A 13,941-nucleotide genomic window follows, 5' to 3' on the forward strand; every position below is an offset into this window, starting at 1 on the left:
ATTTAAGTCACATTAACTTTTATGCATTGTTTTTCTAGTAAATCTAGAGCATTTTTCTAAGTCACCAGATATTTTAATCCTTTAAGAAATAAAATGTCTTTCATGAGAAGCAAATGTTAGAATCATTTATATGGAAAATAGAGATAAGAACACCACTTTACAAATTTATCTTAGACAAATATCTCCCCTAGAATTTGACAGAAAATCTACTAGTCACTAGAGGATATATAAATTAAGGAACAGACAGTCATTTCCCTGAAAAAGGTGCAGGAGGGTTGATGAGTAAATACAGAAGAAATAAACAGCTATTATAAATGAAATGTGTCAGATAAGATGAGTGAAATATACACATGAAAATACTAGAACATAAAGGAGGAAAATATAATCTAGATCAGCAGTTCCCAAACTGTATCAGAATTTATCTAGAGGCCTTTTTAAAACTCTGGGCAATAACTCAGAGTTTCTGATTCAGTAAACTGAGACAAGGTACAAAATTTCATTTTTAACAAGTTTTCAGGTATTGCAAAGGTGCTGGTCCAGAGACCATATTTTGAGAATTACTAGGCTAAGGAGTCTGAAGAGAGTAATTCTTGTATGGTTCTTAGAATTGAATAAGAATTCCCTGGGGAACTCAGAATAAAATGGTTAGCTGTCAGAGATGTTCTAAGATGGAAGATGCGTAGTAATTAAACATTTTGTTTAGTTATTCTCACTCTTAGTTGCAGTTCAGAAACGTTGGCTGAGAGGTAAATATTGCTATTCATATACATAGAAATAAGAAATCATTTCAGTTTAGGACTCTTGGGTGGAAAGGACAAAGGTCAGGTTTCATCAAATGGCATCAGGGATTTAAGAAAGAATGACATCATTCCTAACATATTAGTAGAAAAAATGGTACAGGTCTTTAAACATAAATAAATTTTTATTCATTTAAACTTCACTTAAGTCTATTTTCATCTGACCCACCTAATTAGAACTAGGTGGATCTATGAAGGTAAAGGCAGTGGTAGATTTGCTAAGTAAATTTCCCTTCCTATCTCTGAACCTCAGTGTTTTCTGTAATATTTCATTGTATTGTGACCTATAATTAAAAATTTCTATCAGATATTTCATTTTGTTTTCTTTTTTACTAACAAACAGCCTGACTAGATAGTTTATCTTTCCCTCTGCCACAAATCAGATATGAGTACCACTAAAGCCTGGATACATAAAAAAGTTATTTTGTTCCACTGTCATAAATCTCAAGTTCTTATACTATCTATTTTTTAGACCATTTTACTCAAATTCTCTATCTTCTCTTTCTTAATTTACCTCTTCAGTATGTAGCTATCTCTAAAATGATATTTTACTGATGTTAAATTTTTATTATTTTTTCACTTGTTTTACTTAAATGTTAAAAAAGACAAAGATATCTTTATCTTAGTCATATTATCATTCTGATTATTATTTATAAAGGAAATTTATTTGCATAGGTTATTGGCCAGATATAAAATGGCCAGTAATGAAACATAAAACTTGCCACAAAGTAGGCATAAAACAGGTATTTATAAAGTAAGTGACTTAATTAATTTTATCTAGTAATTCCATAGACACTCCACCTTTAAGTTTCCTGAGAAAAGTTACCGAGAAGTCAAGGTCTGTCAAATGTACGCTCTGTTTATGGAGAAGGATTACAGTGCAGAAATTGAGTGTGGAATGAGGAGCCAGACTACTTTTCCTGCAATTCAAATACGCTTAACAGTTTTATGAAATTGAGCACATTACTTAGTCTTCTGCCTCAAAATACTGAAAATAAAATAAGGATTATGATGAGGATAGAAGTTTTGTCCATAGGTACATTGAGATGATAAAATTAGGTCAATGAATGTAAAGCACATATGTAATACACTTTATAAGTGTTCACTAATGTTATTTATTACCATAAGAGAGCTCTTCCAAACTGCAGTCCATCATGTGTTTTGCTAAACCACATGGAGAACTCCTTTGACTTGCGTCATTAATGATGCAAAGAAATTACATAACTAAAAGTAGGTCAAATGGCCTCCTCATGACCCTTCCCTTCTAGCCCCCACCTAAATTCCAGACTAACATTCTGACTGTGTATAAAAGAAGATTTAGAGGTGGCTTAGAGCCACAGGGGTTAAAGCCACAGAAGAAGAAGCTAGAAAGAGACAAATATACTTTGTTTTGGAGTAGAATAGCCCCAGTACTTCCCCCTGGGACTTTTAAGGCAGAGAGGATTCTGAAGAGGCACTATGTCTATTAAGTCTAATGTCTCAGTCTTGTTGAGAAACCCACTCATCTGAGAGTGCCAACCCATACAGGGGCTAAAATGTTCAATTTCAGCCCTCAGCACTCTGATAGATCCAACCAGTAGAAAGAGACCCCATCAATGGCCTTAGTTTTTACCTGCTCGCTACCTTCTTTCTCCTTCTTTGGGTGAAATGAGTGAAAGGGTTCAAGGAGGAAATAAGTGGAAAGGAGGCAGAATTTGAGTTCCAGTTAGGGACTATAGAATTCCCTGATCTCTTTCATATTTTGCTAGGTTTTTAAATGGTTTTTTCCTCAAATTTAATTTTAATGGAATGTACACACTCCTGCTAACACAGTATGATGGTAAGAGAACCACTTACAGCCTAAAGATTATGTCACCAAAATTATTAACATTGTTCCAGAAGAATAATGTTACCCTTTCAAACTGAATTAATTCATTCCTCTGTTTATTTATTTAGTCACATATCAAATATTTACTGTCCACTATTTCTGTGCTAGCAAACTCTAGGCAACATAAATAAATAGATATATATGACAAAGTTTTTCTCTCTGTTAAAATTTCTCTCCCAGCAAGAAAAGGCTCTACAGTGCTGAGCCTGGCTGGAAAAATGGGAGGCTGGATTGATTTGTAGTAAATAGTGGAGTGACCTATGACTTGAGAATCTAAGAAAAAAGAACACCTATATAGTATTCAGGGTGAAGACTGATTTTAGAACAAAAGAAGTGTTTTAACCTAAGCATCCATGCAAATGTTCAAGACTGTGGTGGGGGGGGGAGCAGTGGGGAACAGGTTTCAGAGAAGAATGATACAACCTGGGACAACAGATTGGCAAAGATAAATAAGAAGGAACTCCTAAAAGAATTCTATTCACAAGGAAAAATGCAAAATGTTCTATAAGAAGTTTGTTACGTTTCTGCTTTCACTGATATAACTTTTGATTATATCAAAATTGACAGATACTTAAAAAATTTGTCCCACATCCAGCTCCAAATTTGTCTCATTCTCATGGCCAACATCCCAAAACACCATTCAGTCTCTAAGGAAGGAAACAAGATATTAGACAAACTGTGATTGGCAATGGGACTCCATCTGCTCCTTCTCTGGCCATGCCAATATGGGCATTATTTTTTTCAACTTCTCCTCTGGAATCTGAGCAGCATCGCTAGCACAGTATACACGTGGGCACTTCAGCACAGTGCGCTATCTCAGGATTGCTCTCTGAGTTCAGAGTAGTGTATACTGAGTATACAAAAAAAAAGTATTACTGATGGACATAAGCATCTTGTCATTCGTCTCTCATTCAGCTATAAACAAGTTTAGGGTGAGCCGACCATTGTAGCACAATATTCCACAAAGCAACATTAGCAAGCTATAAATGTTTTCCAAATAGATCTTGAAGAGGAAGGCAGGTATACAGTGAGAAGCATACAAAGGAGCTGAGTCAGTCATATGCAGACTAATTAAAAAACAAACAGCAAAAAACTTTAATTGTACTTTTGACACATCAAAGGAGGGAGTTAAAGCCATTACTTGCTATACTACTCAGGAAGGAGAGATCCTGATATATAGGTCTACAGATTTCCACAAACCCAACCTCTGTTTATACCCAAGGTTCTAAAATATAGAACTAAAAATAGATATAGGTGTCCTTTCATAGAGCAGCCTGTAGGTGGTCATTGACGTGAGAAATAACAGTCTGCACACTTTTTGCCCACTACCACTATACACATTCCCAAACGTTGCCTTCAATCTTCCATTTTTGCTGCTTCCCAAGTCCTGATCTATCAGCCAAGCTCTTTCAACTGCCCAGACGTTCACTTACTATATTGCTGACTCAGGACACTTCTCCTTTCATACCAGGTTATGACCTCATAAATTGCTCAAAGCCAACACTATCTTTCAGGATCATTTTCTTCTGAGGCTGTAATATAGCAACAACAATCCATTTTCAGTTGTCATCAATATATCAAGTCATCTAAACCACGAACCAGGTTCAGATTTTTATTCCAACTCCATCAGTCTACAGCTTGGTTGTAGATTACACTCCATAGAGCTATAGGTTTATATTGAGCGAGAGGCTCAAACAGTGGTAGCTGGCTTGGAATCCCATGGCCACCTCTCTTTTAACTTACTTATGTCCTCTGGGCCAGCTCAGAGCCAATCCTGAATAAACCACTTCTACCATACTATGGTTTACCTTTATCCTCACCTGGCTTTATGATTTGGTAAACCATATCTGAGCATATACTCATTTAATGTTCCATGTCAGGTGCTCAGCATCTGCTTAGGGACTAGGGCCATAGAAGAAGCTGCTTTTCAGATGGTAAATCTTTACCTGGTGAATATGTTGTGGCGTTATTCCAGAGCTTTTAAAGGTTTGTGTTGCAGCTCCCCCAACAGGACTTTATATATTCAGGGAAGGTCCTTAGATACCACAAATACTTATAACAGCATGGGATCTGTTGGGTCACATGTCCCAAGAATCAGAATCCACTTGTAGACTAAATCTCTTACAAAGCCCCCTCTTATACTTGGGGCCCCATTCAAAACTGTGGTCCTTCCAAGACACCCAAAAAAGGACTTTTTATAGTATTCCCAAGTCTGGTATGTACTGTCTTCAAAATCTAAGAGGCCTGAAAGTGATATGCCTCTTTCTTAGTGTTTCAGAGGTACAGTAAGGTATAATAACATATTATTTACTTTGGAGCAGAAGTCTGAGTGTGCTGAAGACTCTAAAACACTTACATTGGCAGGCCCTAAATTTCGGATGGTTTATTTACCGCTATTTTATGTGCAAGTGTCTTTACTGGGGCACCCAGAGAAATTATAGCTTCTGTTCCATAGGTCCAATCAACATGATGGCATTAATAGAGTGAAGCAATGTGATGGCCAGTAGAATACCCGGGTAATCAAGTTCCCTTCAGACTATGTGGTCAAATGACTGTAGGACCAACAATAATATGAAAAGTTCCTCAAGTTCAGTAATCATTAGGGAATTGAAAATCAAAACCACAATGAAATATCATCACATACCCCATTGGGATGGCTTCTATAAAAGGAAAAAAAAAAGAAAAGAAGAAAAATCAAAGTCAACAACAACAACAAAAAGGGTTGGTGAAGATGAAGAGAAATTGTAACCCTTGTGCACTGTTGGCAGGAGTGTAAAATTGTGCAGCTTTTATGGAAAACATTGTGGCAATTTCTAAAAGAATTAAAAATAGAATTACCATATGATTTAGCAATTCCATTTCTAGGTATATAATATCCAAAAAAATTGAAAGCAGGGTCTTGAAGAGATATTTGCAATTCTGTGTTCATACCAGCATTATTCACAGTAGCCAAGAGGTAGAAGTGATTCAAGTGTCCATTGACAAATAAATGGATAAACAAAATATAGTATATACATACAATGGAATATTTATTCAGGTTTAAAAAGAAAGGAAATTTTAACACATGTTACAATGTGGATATATATTGGTATTTTGCTAAGTGAAATTAGTCACAAAAAGACAAATACGGCATGATTCCATTTATGTGAGATATCTAGAGTAGTTAAATTCATAGAAACAGAAAGTAGAATTGTGGTTGACAGGAGCTGGGGGAGGGAGAAATAAGGCGTTTAACTGGTAGTTTCGGTTTTGCAAAATGAAAAAGTTCTGGAGATTGTCATATAACAGTGGAATATACTTAACATCACTGCAGTGTACACTTAGAACTGGCTAAGATGGCAAATATTTTTTATGTTTTTTCCACAATTAAAAAAATATAAAACCATAAATATACTAAAGGAAAACACAGGTGAGTTCCTATGGAGCCTCAAAACATGGAAGTCCTTTCTATGACTCAGATTTGAAATTCCTAAAATGAAATACTGATCATTGTGACAACATAAAAAAAAAACAAAAAAACTTCTATATGACAAGAAAAAAGGACACACAAAATACAAAGACAAACGATTAATGGGGAAAATAGTATAAGTTTATATCTCAGACAAAAGATTCACCATCTCCCCAAATACATACACTGCTTCTAGAAATTGAGAAAAAAAGTGACCAAGAACTCAATAGAAAAAAAGGACAAATGATACAAACAGCTAATTCACAGAAAGGGATATATGAATAACCTTCAAACATATGAAGATTCTCAACTTCACTCATAATTACAGAAATGTAAATTAAAATTACAATGTGAATGAAACCTTTCAGATTGGTTTTTCTCCTTTCAACAGAGGGCCTGGATTTAGTAGAATCACTAACAAAATGAATAGCAATTCTGACCTCTGTGTCCCTGAAATAAAACTCCACCTGATTCCCATCTCACTATACCAAAGCCCTATTAAGTGACTAGGTAGCCAATCTAAAAATTTAATTTGTGCTTTAATGACAATGATCAATGTGACAAGCTGAATATTCCACTAATGATCAAACTTTCATACCCTGTAAAAGCCAGGCAAAAATAAATTTTGGAAGAAAAATATTTTTTCAACAAAATATAATCCATAAAACTTAAATGAATATTCACATATCAATCCATTCATGTATGGGATCATAAATATTGTGCACAGGTTTGTATACAAGTATGTGTTAGGTTTTAGTTAACACTTCCTCCATTTTCTAGAGCTGGAAGAAATGAAGTAGCACATCCTTGCCACCTTCAGCTACCACACTGATAAACTATATGGTAATAGACTATTTTTAAAAATCTGGCATGGAACATGTGTGTAACTAAAAACCTCCCAAAGTGAAGCAATGTAAAAGCAGTCTGCTTTCAATGCTTTCTAGGTCCTAAAGCAAACCTTGAAATGCAGCATGTTATCTTCAGAAATAATTATTTCCATCTGATTAAAAAAATCATCGATATCAATTTTGCATTTTTCTTAGTTTTATCAATTTTTTCTTTCAAAGTATTCAGTGAAATGGTATATGATGTGAACTTTATCTTCATTTATGAATCAAGATAGTGACTGTCTACAAACCAGAACCAAAGAAATGCTTCTAAAACCTTTTGAGACAACAGAACTTCTTTACAGTGACACCTAAATTTTAGGGATACCTGTTAGTAAAATTTTTGTAATTCTATTCTCTCTTCACCCTATTTTATCTTGCCTAAGTGAAGTATAGTGTTAAGCAATTAGCCAGGTAATTTAGGGAAAAACATCAGTTATATATGACTGTGGCTTTGACTCTGGAGGTCACAGAATGAAAGGCATTGTAAGGGTAATTATTTCTTTCACTCCGATGGAGACAAGGGCAACAAAATGTTAAGCTTTTTCTGTTTTTAAGAGGCCGAAATGAGACTAGAATTTATGGAGTCTTGTGTGTGTGTATGTGACAGTCTTGAAAATTGGCCTTAAACTTTGAATATCTCCCAATCTTATATTATTTAATGCTACTTAGATATTTTTAGCATTGTCCACAATTCTTCTAATTCAGTTTTCTTTTAACATCACAAAAGCAGACAGCTGGCTGACAGTTCCAGAGAACCTCCTACTTTAATTAAATATAAGATTATTCTCTTCAATGGTGCATGTTGCTGTACTTAATAACAGCAAATGACATTCATGATGACCTTTTATGCTTGGTTAACAAGTAAGATTCTAGGAAGGCTTTGAACTATCCAATATAACAAGTAAAATGCCCTCTGCATCACAATAAAATAATTGGAAAAAAAAAGAAAAATGAAAACCAATAACAACATTTCCAGGTGTTAGCTTTGACAAAATAGATGAGTTCTGAGATTGTTTCCACACAGGTATAAAAGAAATTTTAAATATTTATACATTTAGGTAGGGAAACATTGAGTATATATTTTGTCTTTTTATTCTACTATTTTATATTGTTTTATATTATTTTTAATCATCATGTCTGCCTGTTACACAAAAGGCCAAAAGTTGATTTTGCCTTTTATTTTGTATTGGGTAAGCCCATATCTTCCTGTATGCCACCGAATTAATCAGTAAATGAAAATGTAAGTCATATTGATATTTTAATATGGGAATTTCCCCTTTTTAAGATAAGATTTATAGACCATTATATGCTCACCAATAACATTCATGTTTCAAATCTATTAGCTATCTCTCAGCCTTTATCTCATTTGACCTAGTGGCAACACTTGGCATTGGCCATCATTTTCTCCATAAAACACTTTCCTCTTTTGTCTTTCAGAAAAGCAGTGGACTTCCTCGTAAATTTCTATGGACTTCTTCCTAAATTTCTGACCATTTTTCTTCATCTCTTTTGTTGGTTTCTCCAGACCTCTAATAGTTAGGTTGTCCCAGGTCTCAGTCCTTGGCCGTTTTCTTTCTTTGTGAATTCATCAAGTCTCATGTCTTTAAACACCATCTATATGATAATAATCCCCACCTTTTGTCACTCCTTAATTCCAGAACTGGGGATCCAACTGCATACTCAACACTTCCCATTTGGATGCCCAATGCAGACCTCAAACTTAGTATGTCCAAAACTGACCTCTTTTCATATCTACCCCATCTCAGTTAATAATGTCTATTCTGGTTGTGTGGGCCAAAATATTTGTGCCAAGTTCAAGTTCTCTCTAAATCTCTAAATTCACTCTGGTCAGTCAGAAATCCTGTCTACTTTACCTTTAATATATTCAGAATTCCTTCACTTCTTTGTTTTTTTTTTTTTTTCACTCTAATCCTAGGTTTATTCATCACAAGTCTTTTACTCTACGCAACAAAGTACAAACACAATATTATCTGAAATGCTACAAAGTTACAAAACTCAAAACAGAAAATGTATAGTACTAACTGTACAATTAAAGCCAAAAAAGCAATGTACATGTTGCCGAAGTAATCTGCAAGACCACCACGAATACCAAGACATGGGGGGGTGGGGGTGAGGTTCTGTGATGATCCAGCAGAGCTGGTTCTCAACTCACCAATTTCAGAGAGAAAGGGAGATGCGCCCGAGGCGGCGGGGCGTGGGGGCGGGGCGGAGCGGTGCGCAGGCTTATGAATAAATGGGAAAAGAACCATTTTGGGTATTTGGCCCTAGAGGTCAGAAGAAGACTCAAGCAGGGGAGCAGGGCCAGGCTAACAGGAAGGGCAATTGCATAAAAAGCACACCCTTTCCTGTGGGACTTTGCAGGCCAGCAGGTGAGGGCACGCCCAAGCCACCAGATGGGCCCCAGGTTATGTGTGAAATAGGAAAATGTGCTCTCAGCCTGGGGCTGTACCACCACCTGGAGCCGCCTGCTCATCCCTGCTGGCTTTTCCACTAAACTGACCCTCAGGAACTAGAAACCAGAAAACAGGAGGGCATCTTTATAAGCACGACCCCAAGCCAACACTCCTGCAGCCAGCACTTTGCCGCCGGGGGGGAAACGTCGCAATTGGTGCTTTCACCTTTGAAGCCTGCCCCTGAATGAGGGATTTCTTTCCTACCATCCTCCTTCCGCTAGAAAGTTGACAAAAATGAGCTGGATGGAACACAAGTTACAGGGCAGGCTTGGGTGGCCCTGCTTTATCGGGAGGAATTGGAGCTGGAGCGGCCCCTGTGGCGGCTGCGGCCTGGGGAACTGGGTCGCAGGCGCACGGGGAACCTGCGCCAAGCCGAACGTGACCTTCTCCTCATCTGTGGGGGTGACCTGCGCCACATGGGAGGTGGTGGCAGCATTCTCCTGGGAGGGCTGAGTCGCCTGGGGGTGGCTGAGGCCAGGGGGCCAGCACAGCAGTGGCAGTGATCTCCTGGCCATCGATTTGTCCTCCGTCCATGGGCTTCAGTGCCTTCTCCGCCTCATCTGGATTCTCAAACTCCACGTATGCGTACCTTTAGACAGATGGGGATGCATCCTTTGTACAGGCATGTCAGTCATTTTAATTTTCCCATACGTGGAGAATATCTGCATGATGTGATCCTTGGTCACATTCCTGGTGAACCTCCCAATACGCACTTTGATGGGTTTAGGGGAAGGGCCCCGCCTTTTCCTTTCCTTTTCATCTCTTCTGGGTGGTTTGGATTTGGAGCGGGCACGCCACCGGTTGTCACGTTTGCGCCGAGAAGGATTCGGAGAGCCAGAGGAGGTGCTGGAGCTGTGGGATGTGCTGAAACTTCCTGAGCGGCTTAGTGGTGGTGACGAGCTGGTGCCGCTGCTGGAGCCCGTGCTGGTGCTGGATCCCGAGCTGGAGGTAGAGCTAGACCGAGACCTGCTGCTGCTGCTGCTGCTGCTGCTGCTACCACTGGAAGCGCTGCGCCTCTTTCGAGTTTTATCCCTGCCACAATCCTTCTCGCTTGACTCCTTGGTGGCCCCCTTATCTTTAGAGCGATGCTTGGACTTCTCGTCAGAGCGGTCTTTGCATTTGGTAGGAGAAGACGCCCTAGTGCGGACTTTTTACTATTTTCTTTTACTCCTAGCAAGCTCTTCTTTTTCACTCCTGATAAATCCATTCTCCCCTTCTGAGGTGTTCAAAGCAGCAATGGTGGCCTCGCTTATCTGAACTCTCACTTCTAACTTGAGTGTGAGAAACGATCCCTGATCGATTGCAATTCACGCCAAAGTGCAGCATCTTCCCGCTGCAGCGACCTCCTCTCGCTCTCCTCGGCGTCTCCAGAATTCCTTCACTTCTAATTAGACCTCTGTCACAAGCCTGGTCAAAACCACCAGCATCCCTCACTTTCTAATTGGTTTCTTGAAGGTTATCTTCAATAGAGTAACCAGAACAATCTTCTTCAGACATAAATCTGATATCAGTCTTACGGTGTAAATCTCCTACTGACTTCTCATATCACTGACAAAAAACCAAAATTCTTATTATGACCTAAAAGGCCCTACATGATCTGGTATCTAGTTACTTCTCTGAATTTTCTCTCCTGCTACTTTACTCCTCTCTTAGTTCACTCTGCTTGGTTATTTTGCTTCTTTTGCTGTCATTTCTTTTCCCCTATATTTGGTGAGATACTTTGCTAGGCTCTTCTACTATAATCTCACTTCAGATTCATGTTTGAGAGCATTCTCCTTGTATATTTCCTTTGCTATTTGCTTTACTAAATCTTGAAGAATTCTTTAAATTGAATGACAGGACTTGATGCAGTACCTCCACCAAGGCAAATGCCACCAATGCTTCTCATAAGCAAGAGTAGTGCCAATTATACAAACAAAGCAAATGTTGGGAAAGCATTTAATAATTTTACTTATTCCCTTTACAAATGTCAAACAAATTTTTTGATATGTCTTTCTTTACTTCTAAGTAAAATATTTGGGAGAATACAGTAGAACTAGAAGGATACACAAATTGGAGGAAACTAATACCACAGGAATGTCTAGGGGGTGAGGAATTAGAGCCTTTGAGTTTATTTCTTTGTTTTTTATTATAATGTCATTCTTTATGTAACAGGCAGAGAAATTCAGATTGCATCTAGAACATTTATTATTATTCTCATCCTATTTTAATGTGCCTTTTATTACATGAGCTTCTTTATACTAAATCTAAAGATTTGCAACTAACAAATTACTACAGCTTTCATGAAAAGTATGCCAAGAAATAGACATTGAGTTGTCAAGCTAAGAAATTCAGCTTGCTGCCTTTATGCATCTCTGATAACCAAATAACATGCTTTCATTTTAGCCCAGAATGATGTCAATTCAAATTTTTAAATTCTTGTCACTGAATTCTTAACCAATCATTTTAAAATGAAGTCATGAGAAAAATGTCTAATAAATGAATTCAAAAAAAACTCTTCAAGCTCTAAGTTAATCCAAGAATTTTACAATTTGCTATAAATGTTGCAAAATCTCTAGGGTAAATAGAGGGTAAACTAGACATCTGGAACAGAATAATAATTATGGAAAATATTTAAAAAGTAATTAAACTCCAAATTCTGTGTGTTTGATGAATGACTGCTTTTTCCTGGCCCACTTTAGCATTTACATCTGCATAAAATGAAGGCTTTGTAGGAGAGTTTATTTATGGAGAAAAGAAATATCTATAGCAAATGGAAGCCTACCTCTACTGTTCACAACACTAACAATGATAATGGCCTACCTGGTGTTAACAGTGTCTCCTTGATAATCTTTCTGCACTCCTGAACAATTTATATAATAACTCGCATTTAGCTTAAAAAAATCTATGCTTAATCTCAGATATTTAGAATAAACAAATCTTTGGAAGATTGCATTGTATCCCATATAAAAGCTTTGTGTTAATATTCTCCCTATTCATATTTCTAGAAACACACACTGTGGTATGGTGTGGGTATACTCCTCAGCGTGCCAAAGTGGTTAGCTTGCAAGCATACATCTCCATTACACAATTAAAGAGGTTTAAACCAAGGAATATCAAAGTTTCTCTGCTCTCCCAGACAGGTATGCATTAAGCATGGTGTTATTATTCACAATCATTGTAAAGGCTTTTGTGACATCTTCTAAGATTCAAATGCCTGCGTTCTGAAATTGAAAGCAGTCATCTACTTACCTTTATCTGACAACAATGCCTCATCTTCCACCTGAGGGGAAGCAATCATCCATTGCTTCTATTAGTCCAGTCCTCCAAGAAGCAGATTCCAAGATAAAAGGAAGAATCTGTCTGCAATACAGGTCTGACTCTTTTGAAAGAGAGAGGGACAGAAAAAGCTTCTTAGACTGCAGCTTAGAACTATGAATATTCAGCAGGGTTGATGGAACCTTCCACAGTCAAAATCTGTCATCAGAGCTGTCTCTCATTTCTCAGGAATGTGTCCATCTTAGTATCGCTGCCATGCTTAGCTACTGCTTAACAGCAGCCTGTGGGAAGTATGTCGTCAACATGAACACAGTGATGGATTTTAGGGCACAGTAGATGGGGTAGTCAATCAATTAGGCTTCCCACAGTCAGAGATGTAAGAGGTGCATTTTCCCCATGGCACAGGCCAGTACCACAAAATTTCATGGGAAATAGCCACAGATTTTTTTTTTTTTTGTACCCAAGAGAACACTGTACTATATAGATAGGTATCTGGATAGATAGGTGATAGATTACAGAGACAGACGATAGATAGGTAGGCAGGTAGGTAGGTAGATGGATTTAATGTGTCACTCTCTTTTGCCAGAATCCCCAGTCAATAACAGTCACAACCTGGAGAGAACCCATTTGTCACTAACAGAGCTGATGACTGCCTGTACCCTGCTGGAACTATTTTGTGTGGACAATCTCTTTTTCAATAACCCAGGACAGGACACCCCCCCCCCCCAACCCCGCCACCTTTTTAAAAGGATTTATTTTATTATTTATTTGTTTATTTTGGCTGTATTGGGTCTTTGTTGCTGCGCATGGGCTTTCTCTAGTTGTCGCTAGCAAGGGCTACTCTTCATTGCAGTGCTCGGGCTTCTCATTGCGGCGGCTTCTCTTGTTGTGGAGCACGGGCTGTAGGCGAGCAGGCTTCAGTAGTTGCAGCATGTAGGCTCAGTAGTTGTGGCTTGCAGGCTCTAGAGCACAGGATCAGTAATTGTGGCACACAGGCTTAGTTGCTCTGTGGCTTGTGGGATCTTCCTGGACCAGGGTTCGAACCTGTGTCCCCTGAATTGGCAGGTAGATTCTTAATCGCTGTGCCACCAGGGAAGCCCACCACAACCTTTTAAAATACAAGTGAGGCGGTCGACATTTTCCTGAAGGGTGTTATTGTAGAAGTGAAACCACCAGACCCTAAGCTAATCCAAATTACTCAAAATTC

General features: G+C 38.1%; 1 pseudogene; it reads right to left on the bottom strand.

Moving 5' to 3' along the window:
- Positions 1-9,759: 9,759 nt before the first annotated feature.
- Positions 9,760-10,683, bottom strand: LOC130830532 (RNA-binding protein with serine-rich domain 1-like; annotated as a pseudogene).
- Between the last annotated feature and the right edge of the window lie 3,258 nt (positions 10,684-13,941).

Source organism: Hippopotamus amphibius, chromosome 10 (genome assembly GCF_030028045.1).
Source record: "Hippopotamus amphibius kiboko isolate mHipAmp2 chromosome 10, mHipAmp2.hap2, whole genome shotgun sequence".
Lineage (NCBI taxonomy): Eukaryota > Metazoa > Chordata > Mammalia > Artiodactyla > Hippopotamidae > Hippopotamus > Hippopotamus amphibius.